Genomic DNA, 12,859 nt, shown 5'->3' on the forward strand with positions numbered 1-12,859 from the left:
CGACCCACATTGCTGTAGCGTAGTCTAGAAGCACGACCCACATTGCTGTAGCGTAGTGTAGAGGCACGACCCACATTGCTGTACCCTAGTGTAGAGGCAGGACCAACATTGCTGTACCCTAGTGTAGAGGGACGACCCACATCGCTGTACCCTAGTGTAGAGGCAGGACCAACATTGCTGTACCCTAGTGTAGAGGCAGGACCCACATCGCTGTTCCCTAGTGTAGAGGCACGACCCACATCGCTGTACCCTAGTGTAGAGGCACGACCCACATCGCTGTACCCTAGTGTAGAGGCACGACCCACATCGCTGTACCCTAGTGTAGAGGCACGACCCACATCGCTGTACCCTAGTGTAGAGGCAGGACCCACATCGCTGTACCCTAGTATAGAGGCACGACCCTTATCGCTGTACCCTAGTGTAGAGGCACGACCCACATCGCTGTACCCTAGTGTAGAGGCACGACCCTTATCGCTGTACCCTAGTGTAGAGGCACGACCCACATCGCTGTACCCTAGTGTAGAGGCACGACCCACATCGCTGTACCCTAGTGTAGAGGCAGGACCCACATCGCTGTACCCTAGTGTAGAGGGACGACCCACATCGCTGTACCCTAGTGTAGAGGCACGACCCACATCGCTGTACCCTAGTGTAGAGACCTCACCCACATCGCTGTACCCTAGTGTAGAGGGACCACCCACATCGCTGTACCCTAGTGTAGAGGCACGACCCACATTGCTGTAGCGTAGTGTAGAGGCACGACCCACATTGCTGTAGCATAGTGTAGAGGCTCCACTTTCATTGCTATATCCTATTGTAATGGACAAAATGATGGCACCAGTGTACAGGGCTCGGTAGGTGCATCTATAACTAGGGCATAGTCATATGTATTATAGAGGCAAAACATTGAGATATTGGGGCTGCGGATCGCATTTCGGTCGGACTGTTCATGGTTTACTAGGTTTGCACCGCTGTGACAGGGATTTAGAAGGGGATTGTGTCGCACAAGATCGGATTTTGGCGCAGTGCATGGGTTTTCATGCGACATAAATCGGGGGACATGCTGTCGTACGATCCGACTGATTCGGATTGAGCGCGGGATTTAATATTCAATGGACTTACATGCACCGGGAAGAAGAAGGTGAACTCTGGCGGACCTGAGCGGGGAGCGACACATGCAGGATATCGGGCGCACGATCTTAGTGAATCGCGGCACAGTGCATTGGAGTCGGGCAATGCACTCTCAGGGATCTCGAGAGGCTGGGTAAGTAAATGTCCCCCATTGTCTCAAATGTCAAGTTATAGGGGGTGAAAGAAGCCAGGGACTTCTGATCTTGCTTCAGTCGCTGGGCATATCCATTTATGTGCCATATATAGGTGTGTTGTAATATTATGTGTTATTCATACAACACATGAGTCCCAGGACATCCTTTTATTTCAGAAAGGAAAAGTATACTTCTACATCTGAATACCAAAAGCTAATGGTCCCATCTTTATAGGCAATGTCTGGAACTTTGTTGCCATCTTGGATCAAGGGCAAGATATAACAAATCAGACTGAGGTAATCGATTTCAGAGACCATTCAGGTCTTCTCTGCTACATGACCATGTTCTCATTGGAAAAACTTGCCTTTGATCCAATATGGCAGCTTTTGAGAACTAGATACCTTGTAGCACTGGTCTATATACCTTATGGACTTTCTGAGGCTCCCGGGCCTGGGTGCAAACCCTGTACCCCATCAGTTATGTATATTCATATATATCTATGCTTCTTCACCGGACAGGCCCAATTACTTTATGACACGGTGGGTTAAGTTGTATCAGTATCCTTCCTACTTTTTCTGTAGGAAGATTATGAACCAGATTATGAGCTTTTCTAGACAATGTGATTTTGAGATATTGGGGGTCATTTACTAAGGGCCTCGATTCGCGTTTTCCAGACGTGTTACCCGAATATTTCCGATTTGCGCCGATTTTTCCTGAATTGCCCCGGGCTTTTGGCGCACGCAATCGGATTGTATCACATCGGCGCCGGCATGCACGCGATGGAAATCAGGGCTGTGGCGGAACAAAATCCCGACAAATTCGGAAAAATCGCCGCATTTAAAAAAAAAAGTGTCGCTGGACACACGCTTACCTTCACTCGGCCCGGCTTGGTGAACTCCAGTGCATTCAGCGCAGCAGCGACACCCGTTGGACGTCGGAGGAACTGCCTTAGTGAATCGCCGGAAGACCCGAATCCACCACAGAGAACGCGAATGGACCGGGTAATTAAATCTGCCCCAATATTTCACAAAGTGTTGTGCTATATTTTATTCTATATTGTGAATTGCAGCCTCTCACGTTTTGCCGCCATATTGTATTCCATAAATTCCACAAATTGAAGCTAACTGATGACACATCCATAAGTTATAAAAATGAATGTGACATATATTATATTGTGATATAATAAACTATAATAATAGACACCTTCTACGACCTGCCACTTCTGCCTTGCTCACATTATTCCTGCTCCCCCCCACACCAGGTTGGATGTCTCATCCCCCCTTATTATCCACACATCATCCTGTCCTATCGTTCATCCCAAATACCATTGTTCCCCTGAGCCCGCGTAGTCCTGGCATTTCCACCTACGCAGTAAACGCTGGACCGCGTGATAAGAGACTGGAAGAGACAGACACCACCGACTGCATCAGATTGTTAGCGGGAGACAATAATCCACTTATTAAATTACGGCCTGCGCTAATGTTATGTAATGACCAAATTAAATTCAGAGAAATGGATTTTTTTTTCCTGGTTGGCGCGTGCGTCTATACATCTGTTCTCCATCGCTCGGGAGGCTGAGGGTCTCCATACAGAGGGATAGAGTTGTGTTCATGGCTTTCATGTCAGACTTGTACAAGTGGCACCGATAACATAGAAATCAAATATGACTTCAGGCTGCCAGTGCGCCCAGACAAAAAGCCAAAAGGCGGCCATTTATTCGCGGCTTACCTGCTTACATTATGGAGTAAGCGGTATTGAAAGAAGAGAAGCGGCGGCTTTTGTTGTGCATTCGGGAATCCAAACACAGCTGCCGCTTGCAGCCCGCGTCTCTTCTCCAAACACATCTGTTCTTCAGGGACCTGTTCTGTTCTCATTTACAGACCTGTAATCCCCTTTCATACGTTTTATCACACGCGGCCTTCGCTGCTTTAAATAATAGTGGCTTGGGGGTATTCCGCCGTCTTTAAGTACAGAAATAACCCCCCCCCCCCATCCCCCCTAGTGGGATCAGCATTAACACTTACTTGGTCATCGCGCCCGCAGTTTGGGTTAATCCCTCCTTTAATGATATGCATAAAACAAGCAAAGGACTTCATAGAATTTGACTGGCACAGCAATCGCGAAATAAATACCTAGGGGAGCCTTTCTAATCTGCTAAGATGGTGCTTTACCAGCAGTTTAAAAGCGAGGTGTTGGCATCAGCAAATCTGGACTATCCCGTATCCTGTATAATCGCAGGTTGGCACGCTCAACATTGATTGGCAATAGAGGGCCTAGGGATCGAGGTTGCCTGCTTTTATTCCCATGACTGGCACCGTTGGAGATTTCTCTTGTCAGAGACTGGATGCTTGTGCTGTTTAAGGGCTCGGTGCCCCCAGCTTTTGGCAGTGGACCTGCTGTTGTGACTGGCAGTGCCAAGGCTTTCACCCAGCACTTAATGACTGGCACAGCCGGGGTACTTCTGCTCAGCGGAGCCGAAGATGGTTTGGCAGAAGAAGCCTGTTTACTGGCAGTTTTGTCTATATTATAGCAGCTGCCAGCCCAGGTGAAGCATATTGAAAGGAGGGCATGATGCCCAGACTGCCACCTCCTGCTGGCCTTCTAATGAACCGGGGCATTGCTTCCTGACCCACCTTATAGCACTCAACTCAAATGTACCTTCATATAAACAGCCCAGAAGAGCACCATTATTTCATAACTAGTAAGAGGGGATTTTCTAGGATTCCTTTTCAAGATTTGGGATGATCCCAGCAAATATGTGAACAAGTTGGCAAGTTTTTTAAAATTTGCCAGGTCAAGTTCTGAGCCATAAATGCAGAACAAGATTACTCTTGCTCCAAATAAATTATAGAACCCCCGGAATGAGAGTCTCTATGCCCCCATTATTAAAAGACCATTTTCATATCTCCCAACTTTCCAAAAAAGCATAGAGCGACAAAAGATTTGTTGGGATATAAATTATAAGGGCCTAAAACACCCCAACCTATAACACCCCAACCCTGTCCCAATTTTTTACTTAGTGTAATGCATTACTTCCTTTTGCAACTGTACAATGCTCCCCTTCTTATATTGCCTCCTAATGTGCCCCGTCAACTAATAATGTCCCCATTTTGGCGTCCCCACTTATACTGTCCACTCCTCAGCTCCCACTCTCCATCTTTAGTTTACTTTTATACACCACCCCTACTTAAAGGGGCTTTCCCACAAACTAAAGTTAGGCCCTATCCACAGAATAGGACCTAACTTGCTGATAGTACTAAGACCCCCACAGATTGCGAAAACGTGGGGTCCATTATAGCCCTCGTCGCTCCTCAGTCTAATGGAGCAGATGGCCGCGCATGACCGTTCTGCTCCATTAGTCTGACAGAGCGACGAGGGGTCCGACGAAGGCACATGGGACCCCATCAGACCCCTCATTTTCGTGAGCTGTCGGAGTCTCAGCACTGAGACCCTCACTGATCAGCAAGTTCAGCTCGAACCCTTACCCAAAACCATCCTTTCCCCTTTGCTTTCTTATGTAAATATTGAAAAAAAAAATTGAAATGCAAGTTCCCGCATAGCGACCTATATCTCTATACTACTGTGTGCGGCTCTCGGGATGGTAGGTGCAATGACATCATCACATTGCCTTACATCACAGAGTAGCTTGCTGTTCAAGTATGTCAGGAAATTCATGTGACATCACAGTAAGCAAGCTACTGGGACATCCTCCTGAGTTATGTGACATCATGTCGGGAGCTATTTCCAGATAAGTATGACATCACAAGTGAATTTATAACCAGGTTATGTGATATGACTGGGGATTTCCATCAGGAAAACTGCAGTGACATCACAATTTCCTGCAGTGACATCATCCAAGTCTCTGGTGGATGGGGGTTTCCTGAACAGCAGTAGGGGGTAATCCAAGGTTTCCCACATCAAAGACCCCAGACTAACTTTTAACAGGCGACTCTTACACCTAGCGCGCTCCACACAAATCTTCTTCCGGATGTATATATTGGATGTGGCAGAACAATTGACTTTGCTATTGTAAGCCATGAATGGCAATGAGCGGAGTGTGTGGAGTGTTAGCGCACATTTCCCCGGAGACTCCATTACGGAGAAAGATCTGATTAATGTATATGTTACATGCGATAATAGTTGTGTACATTTCCAAGTTGTCTGTTTTAATTTTCTCTTCCGTGGTGACACAATTTACGCCATTATTTAGTGTATCCAAGCTTTGCGTTAAACACGGGAACACAATGATGTTTGTAAACCCTTTCCTTGCTGGGTAAATTGGCCCATGCCTTGGCCTCGGCTATACGGACCGGTGGGATGGTCCGGTCTCATAACGTCACATCACAGATTTTATGTCCCTTGTACATTGTAGAGACATTAGAAGCCTCGAGAGTCGTGGAGAAAGAGACAAGGAAAATATTTGCATGGTGATTCTTCTCGGGAAAAATTTCCCTTGCGTTCATCCTAGTGTTAAATGCTAATCTGTCTGCTATCAGGGAAGAATGGAAAAGGAGGGGAGAGAGAAGCGCGATGGAGAGAACCCAGTTTAGCAGAGTACAGGCAGAAGACGGAGATGAAGGGAGCGTATAATATGAAAGGTAGATGGGAGAACCGATAAACACAAGAGGCCGGCACAAAGATTAATTAAAGTATAAAGAGCTGAATTCCGGCAGAGTATCAGCTTACCAAAGTAATCTACAAGAACCGTATGTTAAAGGGATTTCGGTATGACTCAAAGGGGTTCTCCAATCCCCTATATCACTAATAAACTTTGCCTAAGATAGGACATTACTAATTAAACGTAGTGAGGTTGTTGAAACCTGGATCCCCTGTCCTTCATGCCGCTACCCAGAGGCCTAGACAGGCAGCAGGCTGCCCCGGCCATAGTGTATTATCCCTCTGGCCACAATTCAATGAGAACTGGGACTGGTCTATATACGACAGACTGAGCAGAGTTTACCCAAACTCCATTCAGATGGGGTTACAAGGGTCCTTTGTTCCTGTGAACATTGGTGGTCCAAATAGTTGGACCTCCAATGATCTACAATGCATCTTCTATCCTATAACTAGTGGTAAAGTTGTGTCATAAGGATGGGAGTACAGGGACCATCATTCAAGGGTTGGACCCCCACCAAATTACAATACTATGTTTAGAGATATTGGGGCTTATTTAGTTTTCGGGTTTTGCGTGGCTGTGACAGGTATTTAGCAGGGGATTGTGTCACACGGGAATGGATTATGGCGCAGCGGCGCCGGCTTTCATGTGACAGAAATGGGGGGACGGGCCGTGGGACGATCCGACTGATTCAGACTGAGCGCGGGATTTAATGTTCAAATAGTGTCACAAGACTAAGCACTTACATGCACCAGGAAGAAGAAGGTGAACTCCGGCGGACCTGAGCGGGGAAGCGACACGTGCAGGATATCGGGCGCACGATCTTAGTGAATTGCGGCACAGGGCATTATAGACGGACAATGCACTTTCTGTGAACTCCGCAGACCAGGTAAGTAAACATGCCCCAATTTGTATTCATAGGTAAATTACTCCATTCAAGTGAGATTACAAGATATTCTAATAGTTGGATCCCATGTATCTGCAGTGGCAGGGTCCCAGCTTAACAAGGTGTTAAGGTGGGATTGCAGGGGGCGCTCATTCTCATGACCAGTAGAATTCAAAATGGTTGTACCTTTATTAACCTACAACATATCCTCTATCTCATAGGTGTCAAAAATGAATCTGTCCCCTGTCCTTGTGTTATCCGGCCCCTCACCTTTTTCCCTGCCCTTATGCGTCACTAGTCAGGAGAGTAGCATAGGGTCTCTGACCTTTCCCCATTCAGCAACAGCAGTCTTTTTCTCTTTTCCTGTGTGTGGTGGCTGTACACCGTATAAGTGAAGAAGCTAGAGAAATGCCCTCTTTTCTGCAGCACATTCATTATAATGCCCCTCTTCTGTGGCCTATTCTGTGACAATTGGCTACTGTGAGGGGCACTGTGACAATTGGCTACTGTGAGGGGCACTGTGACAATTGGCTACTGTGAGGGGCACTGTGACCATTGGCTTCTGTGGGGAGCACTATGACTATTGGCTACTGTGGGGGGCACGGTGACAATTGGCTACTGTGGGAGACACTGTGACAATTGGCTAAAAGAGGGAACTGTGATTGTTGGTTAAAAGGGGACATTATGAGAATTGGGGGTGCTGACATAATAAGCCCCAAAGAGACTAGTGAAGGGGCTGAGGACTGTTGTGGGGGTGGAGTTTCAGGGCTTCTAGAAGGCTCTTGGTGATTGGCCCTTTACCCCTTCCTGAGTGAAGTCACTGGAGGCGGTCTTTGGGGGCGGGTAAGGACCCACCCGGGTGTTTTAAAAGCTCGAGCGCACATGGGGGGGCCTCTTTCCTTCTGCCCTCAGGATCGAAGAGGTGTGAAGTCTCCCTCCCACCCTGCCCTCAGAATAAATGCTTTTCAGGTGTTCTCCTACGGGTTCTGGCTGTTTTCTTCTGTTTTTCCACAGATGTCACAGCATAGGCTGAGTTGGACACAGGCCAAAGGCGTTTTGAGGTTTCCCACATGCCGGCTGCCGGGCCGCAGTCGCCATTCGGGTGAAGTCCCATCCCAAAGTTTGAAGAAGTCTATGGGCCTACCATGTTATTAATTTTTCAAGTTTATTACGTTATTTAATAATTTATGTTTTTTTTTATAAAAATAAAAATGCTGTGGCCTTCCCACGTTACCCAAACAGTAAGTTTCCCGGTTCTTTATTGTCATTTTGGGTTTTAAGTACAGGGCCAAATACCGGATTTAATAAGGTTGGGTTTGTTACTCCCTACAGTCCTGTTGGCTACTGGTTGACACTGTGGGGCACATTTACTTACCTGTCCGAAGAGTTCACCCGAAGTGCATTCTTCCGATGATAATGCCCTGTGTCGCGATTCACTAAGATCGCGCGCCCCATATCCTGCATGTGTCACTTCCCCGCTCAGGTCCGCCGGAGTTCACCTTCTTCTTCCTGGTGCATGTGAGTGCTTGGCTTGCAACACAAAGTTAAATCCCGCGCTCAGACCGAATTGGTTGGATCGTCCGACGGCCGCCCCCCGATTTATGTTGCATGAAAGCCAGCGCTTGTGGTAGAGGATATTCAAGAGATTGGAAGTCTTCAAATTTACAAATTCTCAAACCAGTGGATGCATGATAGGTAGTCTTATGGGAATGGGAGCACCAGGGAGCCGTGTTCTCCTGAACTGTAGAGTCCCAGCGGCTGGACCTTCATCGTTTTGCAACTTATCTTTTATTTTTGGGGATAAAGATTTTCCAGAGACACCTGCAGCCCTGAGATTACTGTACAAGTTTCTAGACTATAATATGAATATGGTAATATCTGATCTTATACCGTATACTGCACTCGCCGGCTTTGCCTCACTGTACGGAAATGTAATATTTATATAATTAGCGTGACAGAAGTTACAATAATTGTTTGTGCCAGTGCAGATAATGGCAGTAACGTGCCAAATACTGTGTAATTAGAAGTCAGTAAACCGCAGTAATTGCAGAAAAGGCAATACAGTGTAGTTAGAAAAACACACAAAGCAAAACAGCGGAAACTTTCAGGGTAAGAAATAGAATTATATATAATCACAATGTTCCTGTTCTTCGGGATACTGGTGGGAAACTATGAGGTTCTAGGACTAAAAAATTCAAAGGAGTTTTCTAGTTTCTTAATATAGATGAGGTGCAGTAACCCAGCCTGGCCACTACACTGAAAATGGAGCTGTTTTTCTCACTCCATTCTCTGTACTGATACCCTCTGATATACTTTTCCTAATTCAAGTTACATTTCCCATCATGCTGATGACTTTGCATAGATGGAAGGGATAGAGGCTCATCTAACCACCTTACATTTGCTTTGTCTGAGACCTAAGGGCAGTAAGTAAAGGACCAATGAGATAGAAATGATGTCCTCTACCTTAAATTACAGATTCTCAGTGTATCCTATATGATGTAGTACCATCCTGTCTCCACCGACGTAGACAGGGGGAGCAACGTGAATCCATCTCTCGTAGAAATGAAGTTTCTGCCTAAAGTTCTGATGTCTATGTGACGCCACCTCCATTTGCCATTTGGTGGTGATCGGAGGCCCTCTCTTGGACTGTAGGTGAAAAAAGAGGTACCGATAAGTATATATGTTTTTTAAAAAAATTTTAATCAGGTCCTGCTGCCTATAATTCTCAGCTGTTTAAGTACTGGTGGCTGGAAACTAGCTTCAATACAGTGCTCACAAAAAGTAGAGAAAAACTTACTCTATACCACTCTCTCCCTCTCACATCGATCACACAGCATGTTATAGAGAAGTACTGACACAAATGTAAATAAAGCACATGGGGTGAGATAGAAACTTACTTTTAACTCCAGCAGCCTTTCGTCTCTCACTCTACTGTATCTCATGCTTTCCCTCTCAATTGACTTCTATGTAGTCTGATACTTCTGTGAACTGCCGGCAGGAAAGATTTAAAGGCAAATCTTAATTTAGGATAGAGAGAGGAGGAAGAGAGTCTTATGGGTGGAGAAAGAATCACTTTTCTCTCATAACATATATTACAAAGTATCTCGTAGTCACTATACAAAGGTTTTTGAAAAATTACTGACCATGTATTATTACCCTGGTGTTATGTATTTGACTGGGTCCATAGATATCTATTGATTTTCTTGGGGCATACAATTTACATGGAAATAAATTGAATTTCAGGGAATTTGTTTGTTTCATTTTGTAGAAATATAATTCTCTTTATATGAAGTAGATGCTCCCCAAGGTATTCAAAGCATAACAATGCAGCTGTGTTGTCTACCTGGAGGGGTTAATATCACCTTATAGCATATCCTATATATTCATTTCCCTGATGTCACTTTATATATTTATCTTCCCACTGGTGATTATTAAAAGATTACAACTTCCCTACAATTTTAATATTTTTCGCATGAAATACACTTGGTCTCCTCAGTTCTTTTCAGGCCCCGGGAGCTGTTTTATCACTGCTTAGGATTTATTACTCCCTGATTTATAAGTACAATTTTCAACAACACATGGAGCCTTTAACAGAACGGAGCGATAAGGCCGGTGATTTGGTGCACAGTCGGCCCGAAATGCTCAGAGATTCCAGGATTTACAAACTCCAGGGAGACTATCAGATGCAAGACAAAGGAAGTAAAAGGAGATTTATTCCATCGGCCTCCCGTGTCCGGGGGATCAGGGAGAAGGAGTATTTAGTACCTGATTAATAAGGTTTCATTAGTCCACTATGAACCTGTCCCAAATATAGGATGAACCAACAGGATTTATATAAGTTTGTATAAACTTGACATAAAATACATGTTTAATTTTGTTATAGTGGTTCCCCACCAAATATACTATGCCCCTCTCCATTCAGGTCTATTGGAGTGCTATTTTTGGCGCTCCCATACACTTGAATACTTGAGTAGCTGCGCATTCACAACAATTCAGCCATGGGAAAGGGGGGTCAATGGTTTTCGAATCTGAGTTAGGCGGGACCTGCATCTATCATGTATTTTTTTTACATATTTTGTGGTTGCATCATAAATATACAGAATGAGAATATATAAGATATATATTTATATATATATATATATATATAAATATATATATATATATTCTGCCCACCTTGACCCACTGGTCTGACATTATAATAATAATAATAATAATCTTTATTTATATAGCGCCATCAAATTCCGTAGCGCTTTACAAATCATAGGGGACACATACAACTATATTACATTACAAAGAACAAACAGTCATATAGAACAATAGGAGTGATGGCCCTGCTCACAAGAGCTTACAGACTATGAGGATGAGGGGGTGACACAAGAGGTTGTAAAATGGTCCAGCCATTCTTTATAAGGGAACAATATAAAATAATTTAATAAATAATTTACTAAACAACGATGTTGCTGCTTGAACCAGCCATCAGCCGCCATCTTATTTATAGGGTCCAAGGTGAAAAAGACTGCAGAGAAGCCTGGAGCTTGGTATATATCAGTTGTTTGCCAGATAACAGATGGGAGATAGGATGGATTAGTAAAGGGAGAGTTGACATTTCATGCAGTTAGCGAGAGTGATAGGCTTGCCTAAAGAGATGGGTTTTAAGAGCACGTTTGAAGCTTTGGAGGGTGGGTATTAGTCTCAGAGTCTGGGGAAGGGCATTCCAGAGAATTGGTGCAACTCGGGAGAAGTCCTGGATACGTGCATGGGAGGTTCGAATTAAGGTAGAGATTAATCTATTGTCACTGGCAGATCGAAGAGCACGGGAAGGGCGATAGACTGAGATGAGAGAAGAGAGATAGGGAGGTGCAGCATTATTCAGAGCTTTGTGGATGAGGGTTATTATTTTAAAGTGAATACGGAAGGAGACAGGTAGCCAGTGCAGTGATTGGCACAAACTGGAGGCATCCGTGTAGCGTTTGGCCTGAAAGACGAGCCTGGCTGCTGCATTAAGAATAGATTGAAGAGGAGAGAGTTTAGAGAGTGGAAGACCGATTAGTAGGGAGTTACAGTAGTCTAGTCGAGAGTGAATAAGTGCAACAATTAGCATTTTAGAAGTTTCAAATGTCAGAAACGGCCGGATTCTGGAGATGTTTCTGAGATGCATACGGCAAGAGCGAGCAAGAGATTGAATATAAGGTGAAAAGGAAAGGTCAGAGTCCAGCACAACCCCAAGACAGCGGGCCTGCTGCCTCGGTGCTATAGTGATCCCACAGACCGAGATGGAGGAGAGGTCAGGGGTGGTTTGGTTAGTAGATGGTGGAAAGACAAGAAGTTCAGTCTTAGAAAGATTAAGTTTCAAGAAGAGAGAGGACATGATGTTAGAGACAGCAGAGAGACAATCACTAGTGTTCTGGATTAAGGCAGGGGTGATGTCACGTGCAGAAGTATATAGCTGGGTGTCATCAGCATAAAGATGATAGTGGAAACCAAATCTGCTGATGGTTTGTCCAATGGGGGCAGTATAGAGAGAGAAGAGGAGAGGGCCTAGGACTGATCCCTGAGGAACCCCGACACTGAGAGGAAGATGAGAAGAGAAAGATCCAGAAAAGGAGACACTGAAAGTGCGGTCAGAGAGATAGGAAGAAAACCAAGAGAGTGCAGTGTCCTTTAGGCCAATGGAGTGAAGCATCCTAAGGAGGAGCTGGTGGTCCACAGTATCGAACGCTGCCGATAGATCCAGGAGAATAAGGAGAGAATAGTCACCTTTGGATTTTGCAGTGAGGAGATCATTGGAGACTTTAGACAGAGCAGTTTCAGTGGAATACATAGAGCGGAAACCAGATTGCAGGGGGTCAAGGAGGGAGTTAGCTGAGAGATAGCGGGTTAGTCGAGAATAGACCAAGCGTTCCAGGAGTTTGGAGATGAAAGGGAGGTTAGAAACTGGTCGGTAGTTAGTAGCATTGGATGGGTCCAGTGAAGGTTTCTTTAGTAAAGGGGTAACAATAGCATGCTTGAAAGAAGAGGGGACGACACCAGAAGAGAGAGATTGAAAATTTTAGTGAGGTGATTAGATTATTCTCTGCCTGACTCCTGGCACTG

General features: G+C 45.1%; 1 long non-coding RNA gene across 1 annotated transcript in view; it reads right to left on the minus strand.

The window, feature by feature from the left end:
* Positions 1-12,859, minus strand: part of LOC140069055 (uncharacterized) — a 38,288-nt gene that overhangs the window by 13,472 nt on the left and 11,957 nt on the right. The window contains exon 2 of the long non-coding RNA XR_011848702.1: positions 9,664-9,754. This is a non-coding gene — a long non-coding RNA (uncharacterized lncRNA). The remainder of the gene's footprint in view (positions 1-9,663; positions 9,755-12,859) is intronic.

Source organism: Engystomops pustulosus, chromosome 7, assembly GCF_040894005.1.
Source record: "Engystomops pustulosus chromosome 7, aEngPut4.maternal, whole genome shotgun sequence".
In the NCBI taxonomy this organism is placed as follows: domain Eukaryota; kingdom Metazoa; phylum Chordata; class Amphibia; order Anura; family Leptodactylidae; genus Engystomops; species Engystomops pustulosus.